General features: G+C 47.2%; 1 non-coding gene across 1 annotated transcript; it reads right to left on the reverse strand.

The window, feature by feature from the left end:
- Positions 1-456: 456 nt before the first annotated feature.
- LOC114599988 (U6atac minor spliceosomal RNA) lies at positions 457-588 on the reverse strand. Its single transcript, XR_003707405.2, has one exon. It is a non-coding gene; the product is annotated as a U6atac minor spliceosomal RNA (small nuclear RNA).
- Between the last annotated feature and the right edge of the window lie 17475 nt (positions 589-18063).

The following is an 18063-nucleotide window of genomic DNA, read 5'->3' on the forward strand; positions in this document are numbered from 1 at the left end:
GTTTTGGTCCGCGAAGCATTGTGGGAGTTGTAGTTGAGCGCTTGGCTCTCCCCCGTGGTCGGCGGCTGAGAGGAGGACTACAAGCCCCATCAAGCGCCTCGGCACAGCTGCAGCTCCGAGCGGGTTGTGCGAGGCTGAGGGGAATACTAGATAGAAATATTTCGGGCGAAGACGACGACGGCGCTGCTGTTTTTAATTTATGTTGTGTGGCTTTCTACGATATGTTATAGCGCAACCAATAAAATTATTATTTATTTAACAAAAAGGGGGAAAGAAGAAGCACGGGGTGGGGAGGGGTATGGGAACGAAGCGTCCGCGAGGAGATAAAAACGTGAAACTCAGCCCACGAAAGAAAACACGAAAAGGCATGAAAGAAAAGCACGGATATAAAAGAATAGCTCTCAGGAAAAGGTGGTCGAGGGCCGCTCAACCTGACGGGTTTTTTTATTTCGCTTCGTAAAATGTAGATACCGCTTGTAAGACCACAAATTAGGTGGCAATGCCTTAATCATGTGCATGTATCACAAACCACTAGGAGATCTCCCATCTTTATCAAAGGGAATACTAACCTCTTCTTTTCTTTAACTAATAGATAAGCGTTGTATTTCTAATAATCTGAAGAATTTATTTCCAAAAATTAGTTCACCTTTGGCATCCTGCCACCACCCTTACTGTCTGTATGCACATATATATACAGTGGTGCCTCGCAAGACGAAATTAATTCGTTCCGCAAGTCTCTTCGTCTTGCGGTTTTTTCGTCTTGCGATGCACGGTTTCCCATAGGAATGCATTGAAAATCAATTAATGCGTTCCTAGGGAAACCGCCTTCAGACCAGGTCCGGGGACAGTCTGTCCCAGGACCTCTTCTGAAGGCTGGGGGGGGGGGGCAAGGGCTTTTCTTCCCACCCCCAGCATTTTAAAAAACCCTGGGACAGCGGAGGACTTCTCCGCTGTCCCGGCGATCTTAAAATGCTGGCGGGCGGCATTTTAAAATCGCCCCGACAGCGGAGGACTTCTCCGCTGTCCGGGGCGATTTAAAAGCCCCTGGGAAGGCAGGCAGGGGGGACAAAGACTTTCGCCCCTTGCCCGCCTTCAGAAGGTGTTCCCGCCCCCCGCCCCGCTTCGGAACAGCGTTCCGAAGTGGGGCGGCTGGGGCAGGTCTTCCCGCCCCCCCTCCCCGCTTCGGAACAGCGTTCCGAAGTGGGGCGGCTGGGACAGGTGTCCCCGCCCCCCCTCCCCGCTTCAGAACAGCGTTCCGAAGTGGGGCGGCTGGGGCAGGTGATCCCGCCCCCCCCTCCCCGCTTCGGAACAGCGTTCCGAAGTGGGGCGGCTGGGGCAGGTGTCCCCGCCCCCCCTCCCCGCTTCGGAACAGCGTTCCGAAGTGGGGCGGCTGGGGCAGGTGATCCCGCCCCCCCCTCCCCGCTTCGGAACAGCGTTCCGAAGTGGGGCGGCTGGGGCAGGTCTTCCCGCCCCCCCTCCCCGCTTCGGAACAGCGTTCCGAAGTGGGGCGGCTGGGGCAGGTCTTCCCGCCCCCCCTCCCCGCTTCGGAACAGCGTTCCGAAGTGGGGCGGCTGGGGCAGGTCTTCCCGCCCCCCCTCCCCGCTTCGGAACAGCGTTCCGAAGTGGGGCGGCTGGGGCAGGTCTTCCCGCCCCCCCTCCCCGCTTCGGAACAGCGTTCCGAAGTGGGGCAGCTGGGGCAGGTGATCCCGCCCCCCCCTTCGGAACAGCGTTTTAAAATGCTGGGGGTCGGGAGCGAAGCGCTGCCGACCCCAGCATTTTAAAATCTCCCCGTGTCCCGGGAAGGTTTTAAAATGCTGGGGGTCGGGAGCGAAGCGACCCCCAGCATTTTAAAACCTTCCCGGGACACGGGGAGATTTTAAAATGCTGGGGGTCGGCAGCGCTTCCCTCCCGACCCCCAGCATTTTAAAATCTCCTCGGGACAGAGACTTCTCTGCTGTCCCTTGGAGATTTTAAAATGCTGGGGGTCGGCAGCGCTTCCCTCCCGACCCCCAGCATTTTAAAATCTCCTCGGGACAGAGACTTCTCTGCTGTCCCTTGGAGATTTTAAAATGCTGGGGGTCGGCAGCGAACACTTCGCTCCCGCCCGCCAGCATTTTAAGATCGCCCGGGGCAGGCGGGGGGAAGGCAGGCGGGGGGGAGCAAAGACTTTTGCCCCCCGCCGGCCTTCAGAAGAGGTCCTCTTCTGAAGGCCGGCTGTGGGCGAAAGTCTTTGCTCCCGACCGCCAGCATTTCCCTATGGGCTTTCGTCTTGCGATGCAAGCCCATAGGGAAATTCGTCTTGCGAAGCGCCTCCAAAACAGAAAACCCTTTCGTCTTGCGGGTTTTCCGTCTTGCGAGGCATTCGTCTTGCGGGGTACCACTGTATATATTTCTTTGTGAACTGCCCTGAGACCTCTGGGTATAGGGTGGTATATAAATTGAATTAATAATAATATGATTAGTAAAAACCCATTAAGACATTCAGAAAATTAAAATCGGCAGTAAGCCAAGAAAGCTTATATCCTCCATTCTCAGGCATGCCAGTTATGGGGGGATCATGAATAGGCCCTGCTGTGTGGCCTGATCCAGGAAACCTCTTCCTATTGATGAAAAGCATTTTGAGCATTCGGGGAAGTTCAGCACATTATGAAGATGCAACAACAGTAAGGAGTTTCAGGGTTGCATGTTGTCAGCCAGAGCCAGGTCCTACTCCCGTCCAAGTTGTGTTGGAAGAGGAGCCCTATTGAGAGGCACCGAAGGACCCTGGCTACAGGATCAGGCCACCACCCCTGTCCTCTCAGTGGCCAACCAGATGCCTGTGAGGAGCCCACAGCGCTATTCCATGCTCGCGGATCCCAGCAAGTGGTGTTCAGTTGGTGTTAAGTTGTGGGTGAACATATCAGACGACACAGCGATTCTTCAAACAGCTCTTGTTCATCCACAGGCCAGAAGAGAACTGAACTGGAGGGTTCAGCCAGCCTGCTTATATAGAGCTCCAGTACAACGCAACAGTAGCAACTTTCTGTAACTATCCAATCACTGAACGTCACTTTTAATCCCTTATTTGCATATGTGGACCTGAGTGAAAACTATCTACAGTATCCCCCTGCTGGCCCAGGGTGAGAACTTCAGTACATAACAGGTGGAATACCAGGGCCGGCCCACCCATGAGGCAAAGTGAGGCAACTGCCTCAGGCGGCAGGATCACCAGGACAGCGGATTGCCATGTCAATTTTCTTCCCCTCTCGTTCCTGATGTAGGTCTTCCCTCACCCCTTCTTCCCAGGCAGGGGGAGGGATGCCATTTTGGGGTCTGCCTCAAATGCCCAAATGCATTGAGCCGACCCTGAGGTAGAATATACCCATTGCGGCTGGTCGCCATCAATCACCCCATCCATGAATTTATCTAATCCTCTTTTAAAGCCATCCAAGCTGGTGGCTATCACCACCCATCCTGAATCTTCCAACGGCTCCTTGTATTATGCAAGAGGGGGGAAATACATTCGTCCATGTGAAGGGGGTAGGAATGGGTTTCTGTGCAGTCAGTCTGAAACGGGACCCAAAATCCTCATTTTCCTCCTCCAAGGGAGCATTTCTAAAATGCATTAACTTCAGCTCTTGAATCGATGTATAAACAGAAAGCCAGCTGTATAAACAAGTGCTCAAAGCCCTCTCCTTTATCAGTCCATGACGGCAATGGATGGCCTTGCCAGTTCCGTGGAGCAGGGATGGCACGTCTGGGTCTTATCTTACGTCCTGACCACAAAGACGCACAGACCTTGTGAGGTCTGACAAGAGACCCGGGAACAGTGCCAGGAGTGTTCTTAGAGTTGGTGACCTCCTGCCCCAAGATAAGAGTATAGGAACAGGAACAACCTTTTATGGTCAAGAGTACCGGAACAGGAATATCTGTTTATGGTCATGGATGTCAACTTACGTGTATAAGCTGACATGGTTGGATTCCTGGGGAAGGGGGGAGAGGGTGCCTCGAGGATATATATACCGCATGAAATTTCTCATTTCTTTGGACTTGTTGTGAACTGACCACGCAAGTGCCTTCTGCTATACGGAGAGCAGAATAAACTTTCTCTGAATCAACCTTGGTGTCATTTGACTTCCTTTCTCCCTCCTGGGAGCAACACAGACCCCACCAATCGGTATAGTCTTATAAGGCTACATATGAAGTTCCCTACAGCACGTTTTTTCTTGAATAGCCTAATTGGACGTTTATTCCCCTACCAAATATTTCAGAAACTGACATGGGCAGTTTGGGGGGACATTTTGCTACCACAAGCCAAATCCCATTATGTCTTGGAATAACAAAAGGTCCTAAAACCATGTGCATTGTATCAAAAGATGGACACTTCTCTGCTTCCTTGAGGCCTTTTTTAATTTTATTTTTTTTGCAAAACCAGATGACTCGTGGGAGAAGGAGGAGGATAATAATCATTTATGGGATATTTTTGCCTCCCACACTTTTTGTTTAAGGTAAGAAAACCACATGGTAAGGGGCTAATATTTGGGGATATTTTCCACCACTGTGATGGTTTCAGTTTGTTAGAGGGAAGCAGACAATATTACCCTTTTGATATCCTGTTGACGTGACCTGTGGTGGTGAGGGGGCAGTGGGGTGGGCTAAAGAGTCAGCAAACTAAAGAGAGGGTCATGGGTGATTTCTGTTTAAATCCAGAGCTGCCTCTATGGGAGAAGCAAGACCCTCTTTGAGTGTTAATGCTGTGAGCCTCTCCATCGTAAGCTCAGGTTGTATATGTGTGTGAATAAACCATATATCATAAAGACACCCCAATCTCCTGGTTAAGCATGCCTGGAACCCCTGGAATATTGCACCGCTCAGAGATTATGTTGCCTGACAGCCTTGCCTTTTGGACAGCCCTGTACCCTCAAACAAGTCTCTCGTCTTTTTTCACAGTGCACACTTTGTATTTGGAAATGGTGGCAGGAAAAATCAGCCCTATTTATGTATCTCCCCAGTGATTCCCAGTGTATATCACCCTGCCATCTACAATAGGGATAAGGAAGAAAAGTTTAGGCCATGGAAGAAGATGGTGCTATATTGAATTTATTTCGTGGAACTAGACCCATCACTAACGACCAACTTAAACTAACTTGAGCAGAAATCAGAACAAATTGGTTACAGCACAATCAGATGCTTAACTTAATAAACCAGGAATTTGTTGAAAGTACTTCATACCATAACCAATTTTGAAATCCTGGTTTACAGCACAGGAAAAGGTGCCAAGGGATTGTTGTTGTTTAGTCCTTTAGTCGTGTCCGACTCTTCGTGACCCCATGGACCAGAGCACGCCAGGCACTCCTGTCTTCCACTGCCTCCTGCAGTTTGGTCATACTCATGCTGGTAGCTTCGAGAACACTGTCCAACCATCTCGTCCTCTGTCGTCCCCTTCTCCTTGTGGGAGATGTCTTTCCCAACATCAGGGTCTTTTCCAGGGAGTCTTCTCTTCTCATGAGGTGGCCAATGTATTGGAGCCTCAGCTTCAGGATCTGTCCTTCCAGTGAGCACTCAGGGCTGATTTCCTTCAGAATGGAGAGGTTTGATCTTCTTGCAGTCCATGGGACTCTCAAGAGTCTCCTCCAAGGGATTAGTGTCTACAATTTATGCAGCATTGCCAGATGTCCCCTGCCTACTCTTAAAATAACCTGGGAGGCAGATATCAGGATAGAGCGGTTGGTTAAGGGCTGGAATATTGTTTAGGACACAGTCTCAGTATATGTTAAAGAAAATTTCTTGAAAGCCACTCACAGTTATCCCACATGTTCCTGTTAGCTGCAGGGGTTGTAGGTCTACGGCAGGAAGCAGGAGCCTGTGGTCCACCAGATGTTGCTGTACTACAAATCCCATCATCTCTGACTATAGACCATGCTGGCTGGGGCTGATGGAAGTTAAAGTCTCTGTAGGTCCACAGGTTCCCCATAGACTTACGGGAGACATAGATCCACCTTTTATGGGAACGTGAATTTGTTGCTTGGTTTTGGGAAATCATTAATTGTGAAATTTTAAACATATTACAAGAAAATGTGTCACTGGTGCCACAGTTGATGCTCTTAAACATATTTGATGAGGGCAATGCAAGTATTCAAATGAAATAACTGACCTTTATGGTTTTAGCTGCCTGTCTCACCAAAGCTCATCACTGGAAAACGGGATTCACTCTCCATGGAAGATAGCAGTGCCTGAGAAAATAACTGAAGATCAGGATAAACCAGACTCATTTTATACAGTTTGGTATCCTTTGAAACTATACATATCAAGAAGCTTTTACAAAAGATCCTTTTACATGCTGCAGTCAAATCTGACATAGCTTTTGTTATTTGTCCCACCTGATGGAAATCTTTTGGTGGACTCCCTAGGATTTTGTCCATATTCATAGAATCATAGAATCATAGAACAGTAATGATTTTGTAGATATACAGAAGTGTGGCACTTGTTAACTTGCTGGCATAATGTGCTTTGGACCCTGTGGAAGTGGGGAAAGCAGAAAAATGATGAGCAGTGCCTATCCTTGCCTGGGCCTCACATATATTGTGTTTACTTGAGTTCTATATGTTTCCTATTTTGTTTATTACATCAAATCAATGTTATTGAAACAAACAGGGATGCTTGTTTGTGTTAGCAGCCATAAATTAGTGCATATACATTATTAGGCATTTGCAGACATCTCAAGTTCTTGCACTTCTCAATCCCATAAGCAATCTCCTGCCAATAAGGGTAGGGATGGAAAAATGTGCCGATTTTGGTTCCAGTTTCTCATTTTTCCAATCTTAAATTCAGTTCACCCCATTTCAGCATCAGTTTCTAATTTTAAAAAACCACATGAAAATCAGCATGCATTTTCATAGCTATTTTCCTTAATACAATGCATTTTTGTACATTCCTTTTCCCATTATACTTTTTTCTTCTTCGTAGCTTTCCCTAATGTATGCACTGTTGTGCAAATTTATTGGTTGGTGAACTCCATAACAAAATTCAGAGAGGTGTGAATTTTGAAGGTTTGCTGCATTTTGGATTTATATACAGTGGTACCTCGCGTTAAGTACTTAATTGGTTCCGGAGGTCCGTTCTTAACCTGAAACTGTTCTTAACCTAAAGCACCACTTTAGCTAATGGGGCCTCCTGCTGCGACTGCACCGCCGGAGCACGATTTCTGTTCTCATCCTGAAGCAAAGTTCTTAACCTGAAGCACTATTTCTGGGTTAGCGGAGTCTGTAACCTGAAGCGTATGTAACCCGAGGTACCACTGTATTGAGCTGGACAGAGTGAATTGGGTGGGTTAATATTGAAATGCAAACTGAAATAAATTTCTCACCCATTCCTAAATTTATACCACACACTCATCAGTTTACACCCCCACCAGTCAAGCAAAGCTAAAGGAGTTCTAGTGTATCTACAATATGCTAACTGAACCGTAGCATCTCTAAGATAGTTGAACACCAAGGTTGCAATCCTAAATAAACCTGTTTTCTAAGGAATAAGTCCCACAGAACTCAGCAGAACTGGCTTCTCAATAAACATACTTAGGCTTGCCATGTTAAATCCTTAGATGAAAGAAATAAAGCTGTCAGTTTTCCTGATTCGCTCCAAGAGCAACAGTACTTAAGAAGTCTCTGCAGGTGGCAATGTCGAGCTTTGTGATGAGCATTTGGGTACAGTCAACTGGTGTGGTCACTTTTGATCTTGCAGGAGAAGCTTTTCTCCTACTCCACTTTTCAGTTTCAGTCTTGCAATTTATTGGCCTTGCAGAACAAACAGTTGTGACGGTTGGGGATTAGCTATGCTCCTGTTTGCCCCTGTCCTTAATCAGGAAAAGGAAAAAAAATCTGGTTATATGCCTCTTCTAAGCGGTGCCTTTTTGCTATAGATAAATAAATAAAAATCACGAGATGCTGGTACTCATGTAAAAGTGGCATCCAGGTGTTGTGGGTGCCATCACAAAATGGCTGCCATGGGCAGCCCCAAAAGCAAAGTGCTGTTGCTCCATACTGGTGAACACTGTCTTTCTCTCTCACACACAAAGTCCTGCTTCTAGTACAGAAAAGGCAGTGTTTAGTTTTCATAGGAAATTGATTACTTGCCATGCCCCTGCTTGCTTCCCCTATGGGCCTCCCCAGGCAGAAACTGAAGGCAGAAACTGAAGCATAAGGGTACTGGGAATTGGAATCCTCTAGCATTTTTCCCCCTTCTCAGTGCATCTGCCATGAAAGTGAATGTGGCCCTCGTGGATGGAATAATGGGATGCAGAAGCAGAGCAAATGAGGCCCGTATGCAAGGCAGCAATCCTTGAAGAGAGCAGAACAGGAAGCAGGCAAGAACACCGCAGTCCCTGGGATCAGGTACTGAGTCGCTGAATAAGGCACATCCCCAGCAACCGGTGAAACAGGTCACCAGCAGAACATTCAGCCGGTGTGGGCTGTTCAGAGGCAGGAAGTTTATGTAGGGCTCCTGGCCAATCTGGAAGCTGGGCTTGGAAGCCAATCAGGGTTTCGAAAAATGCACAAAAGGCAAAAAGACAAAAGAGATGAGACTCTGCTCCTTGTCCAACTGGCTAAGGATTCTGGGCTTTGTCTGCAGGACTGGTGGCCAGATCAGGACAGCTCCTATGAGCAAATCTGTCCCCCCACCCTCCGACACTTCTAGACAGAGAACAGAAAATGATGGCTGTGTGGCCACATCAACATATGTTCACCCGGCACCAGCCAGAATCATGGTATGGGGTGATGAGAGCTTCCTCCCCAGTTTTGACCACGTAATATGTGGATTTCAAGATACATCAGTTTTTTAAAGAATAGAATTAAAGGTCAGCCTTGAAACCTTAGCTACATACATTCTCATTAGAGGATGTGTGTGCGCACACGGGCATGAGATTATTCCAGGGATCCCAGAACAATGAGCTTCAGTGTAGTACGGATTAGGCAATGGTCCAGACCAGAATCTGGAAACAGTACAGTACTTGGCAACGTTCCACCCCATGGCAAAATCCAGGCTCTATAGAAAGCCACACTTTAGAGAACGGGGAGCCAAAGGCCTCTAAGCAAGAGAGCAGATTGAGAATAGGTGTGAGCTGATTGGGTTCAAGACACTTCACGGCCACCCCACAGAAGCCCTTGTCTGCACAAAGGATGTTCTGCTGCCGCAGGGGCTGTAAAATGTGCTTTGTATCATCTGAGCTCCAACATGGCTTGTAACCACAGACCCTGCCTGGGATGTTTCCCACATTCCAGGGTGCTCATTCACTCCACACTCCATCTTTTAGAAATGTGGACTTTAATCTGAGTAGATAATTGCAACCCCCTCACTCAAGCTCACTGCTTTTAGGGTTTGGGGTTTTTTTCACCCCCATGTGCCATGTCTAGCGTGGGGTTAAGTGTATATGGTAAGGGGTCCCTCATTTAAAACTTGTTCACTAAGACTAGACTACACTCCTGTATATTTGTACCAGGGATAACTAGTGGTGTGCAAAAAGCTGTCCTCTAGTTTCCCAAAAGTCTTCTTCCCCTGTTTAATAGGCTTCTGTTTTTTCTGATGTGCAGTGTCTCTCTTAAATCACAAGGCTACTCCTGCCCAGAGTTAGAAAATGTAGGGAAATAACAAAAAATGCCCAAGCAAAGCCAAACTCATTGGGGTCCCATTCATTGCATTGGGAGCGACTGCTCAATTGAAACCAAATACTTTTATTGTAAAATTGGTATACTGTAATGCTTTTCCCATTTGTAAATAACTATCAAAGCAGTTCACACAAAAAGCCGACAGGCTCCACATTTCCATGCTGGCCTATAAATTCATTGTGAATTTCTCCGAATATATCCATCTTTGTATGCAATTTTGCCTAAGTTTCCATTATATAATGCTTTTTAATGCACACTTTACCCTAGTATATGCATTTCAGTACATGCTATTTGGCTGGATAACTGCACTGCAAAATTCTGAGAAATGCAGATTTCGAAGGATGGTTGTGTTTTGATACACGTATTGTTTCAAAAAAATGACCAGTTAGGTTGTTGTTTAGTCGTTTAGTTGTGTCCGACTCTTCGTGACCCCATGGACCAGAGCACGCCAGGCACTCCTGTCTTCCACCGCCTCCCGCAGTTTGGTCAGGCTCATGTTTGTAGCTTCGAGAACACTGTCCAACCATCTTGTCCTCTGTCGTCCACTTCTCCTTGTGCCCTCCATCTTTCCCAACATCAGGGTCTTTTCCAGGGAGTCTTCTCTTCTCATGAGGTGGCCAAAGTATTGGAGCCTCAACTTCACGATCTGTCCTTCCAGTGAGCACTCAGGGCTGATTTCCTTCAGAATGGAGAGGTTTGATCTTCTTGCAGTCCATGGGACTCTCAAGAGTCTCCTCCAGCACCATAATTCAAAAGCATCAATTCTTCGGCGATCAGCCTTCTTGATGGTCCAGCTCTTACTTCCATACATCACTACTGGGAAAACCATAGCTTTAACTATACGGACCTTTGTTGGCAAGGTGATGTCTCTGCTTTTTAAGATGCTGTCTAGGTTTGCCATCGCCTTTCTCCCAAGGAGCAGGCGTCTTTTAATTTCGTGGCTGCTGTCACCATCTGCAGTGATCATGGAGCCCAAGAAGGTAAAATCTCTCACTGCCTCCATTTCTTCCCCTTCTATCTGCCAGGAGGTGATGGGCCCAGTGGCCATGATCTTCGTTTTTTTGATGTTGAGCTTCAGACCATATTTTGTGCTCTCCTCTTTCACCCTCATTAAAAGGTTCTTTAATTCCTTCTCACTTTCTGCCATCAAGGTTGTGTCATCTGCAAATCTAACCAGTTAGGTAGATCTGCCTATAAATGCCAACTCAATCAAACATCTCCCCCATCCCTAGCCTGATCCAATCAAGATTCTAGTTGAAGGCAGGATATAAATCCACTAAATAAATAAAGGAAAGCTGCTCAATAGCTAACTGGCAACCAATATAGCTCTTTTAGCACTGTTGTTCTATGTGTGTTATAGGAAGCCCTGCAAAGTCATTCCACCACATTCTGCACTCCCTGCAGCTTCCAAGCTAGTAGTAAGGGCAGCTCCTGATAAAGAATGTTGCAGTAATCCAGTCTGGAGGAGAAAGCCACCAATATCTCTGCCTCCATGGTTGGAGGTAGTAATGCTTCTTAATACCAGTTGCTGGAAACCACTGGAGGGGAGAGTGCTCTTGCTTGTGTGTTTCCCACAGGTATCTAGTTGACCACTGTGAGAACAGGATTCTGGACTAGATGGGCAACTGGCCTGATCCAGCAGGCTCTTCCTATGTTCTTACATTCCAAAGAAGCTTGCATCAAACTGCAGCCATAAATATTGCTTCACTTCTGCTAAGTTGTGCCCATAAGATTTAAAGCAGTTGTTTAAGACTTAGACCGCTGTAACCAATCCTGGTCTTCTCTTGGATATTTTGAGATTTATGTATGCTGCTGTGGCTTGCCGGTGGTTACTTGCTATGCACTATTTTAATGGCTTAATTTTTGTGTGTTGAGCATTCTTAGGAAATGTTTTGTGCTTTTAATTTTGAGTGTTGCCTGGGGCATCTTGCATTAAAATGTAAAAAACAAAAACAAAAAACCCCATATAAGCAAAACATTAAAATGTTAATGCACAGTAAATAATTTATCTGCTCTTGGGGACGATAAAAAGACATTGGAAGGTTGAGTGCAACACTTATGCATGTGTCTTGATGCCATCAACTTTGAGGAGCAAGAGTCTAGGCAACTAGAAACCAGGAGCTGCCTGCAGTTACTCAATGAGGGATAGGAACTTGGTGCATCTTCCAAGATGTAGCTTCCCCTACACCCAACAATTCTTTAAGGAGCACCTAGTTAAGCTATGAAATTGGCTCCTACGAGCCGTAGCTATGACCTCCAACTTAAAGGTAAAGAAAGGGACCCCTGACCATTAGGTCCAGTCGCGGATGACTCTGGGGTTGCGGCACTCATCTCACTTTATTGGCCAAGGGAGCCGGCGTACAGCTTCCGGGTCATGTGGCCAGCATGACTAAGCCGCTTCTGGCGAACCAGAGCAGCACACGGAAACACCATTTACCTTCCCGCCAGAGCGGTACCTATTTATCTACTTGTACTTCGTGCTTTTGAACTGCTAGGTTGGAAGGAGCAGGGACCGAGCAACGGGAGCTCACCCCGTCATGGGGATTCGAACCGCCGACCTCCTGATCAGCAAGCTCTAGGCTCTGTGGTTTAACCCACAGTGCCACCCGTGTCCCTTACCCACAGGTGGCTTTAAATGGGGGTTAGAAAGATTCATGGAAGATAAGGCTATTAGTGACTGCTAACCATGATGGCTGTGCTCTCCCTCCTCTGTCAAAGAAACCATGGTTCTGAATACCAACTGCTGGGAATCACAAATGGGAAGAGTGCTGTTGCACACATAACCTGGTTGTGGGCTTCCCAGAGGCATCTAGTAGATTCCTGTGAGAACAGGATGTTGGACTAAATGGAATTTTGGGCTTTTCTTAGGTTCTTATGACATAGTTCTGATACTTTGAACAAACTCTTGGTCTAAGGCCTAGCTAAACTGTGGCTCAAAATTAATATTACATCGTATATATAAGGTATTAAAGGTAAAGGTAAAGGTACCCCTGCCCGTATTGGCCAGTCTTGACAGACTCTAGGGTTGTGCGCCCATCTCACTCTATAGGCCGGGGGCCAGCGCTGTCCGGAGACACTTCCGGGTCAAGTGGCCAGCGTGACAAGCTGCATCTGGCGAGCCAGAGCCACACACGGAAACACCGTTTACCTTCCCGCTAGTAAGCGGTCCCTATTTATCTACTTGCACCCGGGGGTGCTTTCGAACTGCTAGGTTGGCAGGCGCTGGGACCGAACAACGGGAGCGCACCCCGCTGCGGGGATTCGAACTGCCGACCTGACGATCGGCAAGTCCTAGGCGCTGAGGTTTTACCCACAGCGCCACCCGCGTCCCGGTATATAAGGTATTGCAAGTGTTCAAAGGTTTTTTCATAATGATCTCAGCCATCTTTACAACAGTATGTACAGTATGACCATATTCTTTTCCACATATTGCAGATGGAAGGCTGAGAGACAATGGCTAGATTTCATAGCTGGGGGAGGGGGAGGTATGGGCTAGAGATCTCCCAGCTCCCAGTGCATAGTCTTGCCCCACTCCATGCTGCCAGGTTCCCCCCAAACGGTCCTTCCTCCCGACCTTCAGCACAGAATGACTTCCCAGGCTAGGGAGAGTCAGCTTCACCCAGGACTGTCTGGAAGGTTCAGCAACATTTGGATGCCCTCAACCATGAATCAGCTGCCGTGGCGTCGTCCGGCTCTGCCCCCTGAATACAGAAGGTCCCTGCCAGCAAATCTGGGTGGAGGCAGAGGGAGAGGAAACCCCACCTCCACAAAAGCTGACCTGTTGCAGGAGGAGCAGCTATTTCCAGGAAGATGAGAGAGAGGTTCCCGCTCATTTGGCAGGAAGGACCTTTTGGCTTCTATCAAACCTGGCAGCCTATGTGTGCATGGGAAAGAACTGGAGCTAGAACATGTTACTTTATTCATTTGTTTATAGCCCACCTCTTCCTCCAAGGAGCTTAAATTGGTGTGCATGGTTTCCCGCTCCCCATTTTATCCTCACACCAACTCTGCGAGGTAGCTTAGGCTGAGAGGCAGTAACTGGCCCAGGCTCACCCAATGAGCTTCATGGCCTAGTGGCAATTTGAATCCTGGTCTCCCAGGTCTTGTCAAACACCACTACACCACATTAGCTCTTTAGGACTAATGTATAGCCCAGACCGAGAGACGCGGGTGGCGCTGTGGGTTAAACCGATCAGAAGGTCAGCGGTTCGAATCCCCACGACGGGGTGAGCTCCTGTTGCTCGGTCCCTGCTCCTGCCAACCTAGCAGTTCAAAAGCATGTCAAAGTGCAAGTAGATAAATAGGTACCGCTCCGGCGGAAAGGTAAACGGCGTTTCCATGCGCTGCTCTGGTTCGCCAGAAGCGGCTTAGTCATGCTGGCCACATGACCCAGAAGCTGCACACCAGCTCCCTCGGCCAATAAAGCGAGATGAGCGCCGCAACCCCAGAGTCAGCCACAACTGGACCTAATGGTCAGGGGTTCCTTTACCTTTATAGCCCAGACCACGTTAGGGTCCCTCCCCAGTGTCAGTATTTTCTGGGATATGTTCAAGGACAATGGTTACTAGCCATGATAGTAACTCTACCTTCACGTTCAGAGGCAGTAATGCTTCAGAATACCAGTTGCTGGAAACCACAGGTGGAAAGATTGGTCTTGTGGTCTGGCCCAGCTTGCATTTCCCAAAAGCAACTGGTTGGCCACTGTGATGACAGGATGCTGGATTGCATGGACCATCGACCTGATCTAGCAAGAATTTCTTATGTTCTTGTATTGCTGGAAGTTAAGGTTTTGCACAATTGGGTTAAAGTCTAATGCAACAGATTAACTTTTGTTAAAAAGACCTTTTGCTGTTTGAAAAGTAACAGGGAAATGCACGAGGAATTATTAGCAGGAAGATGTGTAAACACCCCACCAATAAATCAGAATCTTTCGTTGTCATATAACTGCCCCATAATCAAATCAGAACAAATGCTCAGTGAAGACTGGGCATAGTCTAACTACTGTGTAAGCTTTGTGCAAGTAAATCAGGGTGAATGATGAATAAACATCATCTGGAAGAGCCCTTAGATCACGGGAAGATGTCTAGTTCAGTTTTGTCTAAACAGGCCTTCCTCAGCTTGGTATCCCTCAGATGTTTTGAATTAAAGCTGTGTTTACAGTCCTGTTTACTGTGCACACACTGCATTTTCAGTGCTCAGTTTTTAATCTGTGTTCACATAGCATTGTCCAAAATGGGTATGTATACTTTGCTATAAAATACTACTCTTCAATGCATTGTTTCTCAAACCAACTTCACACAAATTGGAGTCCTTAAGCCTTTCTTAATTCAGCTTTAGCTAAGGTGTGAACACTTTTGTATAGGGTAAAGATGTCCAGTGGCAAAGCATGGGGGGTGCATAGGGGTGATTGCCCTGGGCACAAAATTGTTAGCGGAGCAAAATTTCAACACCCAGTGCTGCCTCAATACAGCTGCATGCTTCCGTTGCTGGGCTCCTTTGAAAATGACTTCTCCATGCGAACCAGGACGTGACCTCTCCAGACAACAGAACAACTCTTCTCTTCTTACCGCTGCAGCTGTGATCTCCTGGGTGACGTGAATGCCATTAGGATGTTGAATGTGCAGGCATACTCCATTTGTTTCCCTCCCTCCCATCCCTGGGTGCTGGCAACCCATGTTATGCCACTGAAGAAATTCTAGCACTAGGAAGGAAAGCTCACTGTCCTCTAAGGGGGTGATGTAAAAAACACACCTCTACATCTCCCATTAGCCCCAGTCAGCACAGCTCTGGGGTGCTTCCACACTTGGCCAGAACTACCAAACTTAGGAGGGCCCATAGTTTAGTGGTAGAGCACATGCATTGCATGCAGATGGACCCAGGTTCAATTTCCAGATAAGGCTGTGAAAACCAGCTGTCTGAGACCCTGGAGAGCTGCTGCTGGTTAATGTAGACCAGAGTGCTGGTGGCAAGGGGGGGCAGTATATAAAAGGAGAATTCCCTGGCTGCCAAGATCCAGATTTGGGGCAAGTACTCTTTGGTTAGAGAAACCCAGGGGCTGTCTGCAGTTGCTCAATTAGGGAAATCAGTTTGCAACACCATTAACCAAGAAATTCACAGGAGTTTGGTGTTGCAATTTTCCTGTGGTTTTCCCACACCACCTCCAGTCACGTGACGAAATTTGGAGTGGTATCTTGGTATACTTTTCTTTCCTACAATCTAAAACAACACGGTGATATATTGATCAAAAAGCCCCAGTTCCATAATGCAACGGCTACTGCAGTGTAAAAGGAATATCAGAAATAGGAACAGAAGCATAATAATAATAATAATAATAATAATAATAATAATAATAATAATAATAATAATTTATTTATACCCCGCCCATCTGGCTGGGTTTCCCCTCTAGCACTGTAAGCAGTAAAACTAACACATTAAACCTGAATGCACCCTCCGTTTCTCATTTTTCCATACTGAAGTGCTGTTCTCCAGATTTCCAGATCGGTTTGCAATTTTTGAAAAATATCATGAAAATTCATCAGCATTTTACAGTAGTGCTAATTTCTCCTAACATGCATATTTTTCTGTGGAATTTTACCTGATATTCACAGTTTTGTAAAGCAATTGTGGGTTTTTTTGTATGTTAATATCACTAATATATGCACTCATATGCACACTTAATACCCCAATAATATGCATGTTTGTAGACGTTACTTGGTAGGAGTACTGCGCTGCAAAATTCAGAGCAGTGCGAATTTTCAAGGGTTGCTGTGTTTTGGAAGCTATGACTCAGGTAAATTTGCCTTGAAGTGCAAAAGGAATCACATTTATCTGCCACCCCCCACTCTTTTGGTGAAGTGGGTGGGTTGCAAACTGGTGGCCCACAGCAGAGGGCTGTACATGCACAAAACATCTCCCCACATGTATGCATCAGCCCAGCTATTATTTTGTGCAGAGCTGACGTCTTCCTTTTGCCTGGCTGCACCCATAGAAAGTGCGGGTCGTGCCATTGCTATTTGTGTTCCTCATCGCTTGTGCCGCTCCCTTCCCCTCCCCGCAGCCTTTCTCTTCCTTCTCCCTTTGGCGTCCTTGACCCAGAGAAGCCTGGCGTTCATATACTTCCCTTTGGGCCTCTGCCGAAACCCTCCTTGCAACGGCGCCACTGCAAAGCTGGCTGTGGGAAGGTGGGGGCTCCTGAACTCTCACAAAGGGCTTTCCCATTTAATGCTTCCTATACCACCACACACACACACACACACACACACTTCCCAGAGACATCAGTAAAGCAGGAACAGAAAAGTGGGAAGCGGGCAGTCAGTGTGGTCTCAGATTCATCTAAGCCCTTGGCTTTCAGGTTTTCGAGACTGTGAACATGGGAGACTTTCTTTTTCACCTGTGTACAACGCGGGTGGCGCTGTGGGTTAAACCACAAAGCCTAGGGCTTGCTGATCAGAAGGTCGGCGGTTCGAATCCCCACGACGGGGTGAGCTCCTGTTGCTCGGTCCCTGCTCCTGCCAACCTAGCAGTTTGAAAGCATGTCAAAGTGCAAGTAGATAAATAGGTACTGCTCCAGCGGGAAGGTAAACGGCGTTTCCGTGCGCTGCTCTGGTTCGCCTTAGTCATGCTGGCCACATGACCCGGAAGCTGTACGCCGGCTCCCTCGGCCAATAAAGCGAGATGAGCGCCGCAACCCCAGAGTTGGTCACGACTGGACCTAATGGACTGGACCCTTTACCTTTACTTTACATATATCTACTTTACATTTTGGAAGATGGCGTAGCTGTCTCTCTATCCTTTTGTCTGTATTTGGACACTTCTTAAGATATCTTCGACAAGCCCAACACAAGGGTTCCTGTGGTGGAGCAAGCAGTCTTCATTAATTTTTAGATGCCAGGCATCACCTGACTAACGAAAGCCTTCTTCTGCAATGGCAATGGGGCTTTCCTCCCCTCTTCTGCCCCTGACCACCCCACCCCCCACAAAATTGGCTCTGAGACATCTTTGGGAACTAATGCTATTCTAGGCTGCATCCACAGAAATGTAGTGTCCAGATCAAGGGAAGTCATAGTATCACTCTATTCTGCCTTGGTCAGACCATACCTGGAATATTGTGTCCAGTTCTGGACACCACAATTTAGGAAGGATGTTGACAAGCTGGAATGTGTATGGAGGTCGGCAGCTAAGATGATCAATGATCTAGAAGCCAAGCCTTATGAGGAATGGTTGAAGGAGATAGGTATGTTTAGCCTGGAAAAGAGGAGACTGAAAGGAGATATGATAGCCATCTTCAAATATCTCAAGGGCTGTCGTATGGAAGAGGGAACAAGTTTTTTTCTTATGCTCTGGAGGATAGGACTCAAGCCGATGGCTTCAAGTTACACTGTTCACCAGTGGAACTGTCTCCATCTGTCATGGATGCTTTAGC

This window comes from Podarcis muralis, chromosome 5, assembly GCF_964188315.1.
Source record: "Podarcis muralis chromosome 5, rPodMur119.hap1.1, whole genome shotgun sequence".
NCBI classification, from domain to species: domain Eukaryota; kingdom Metazoa; phylum Chordata; class Lepidosauria; order Squamata; family Lacertidae; genus Podarcis; species Podarcis muralis.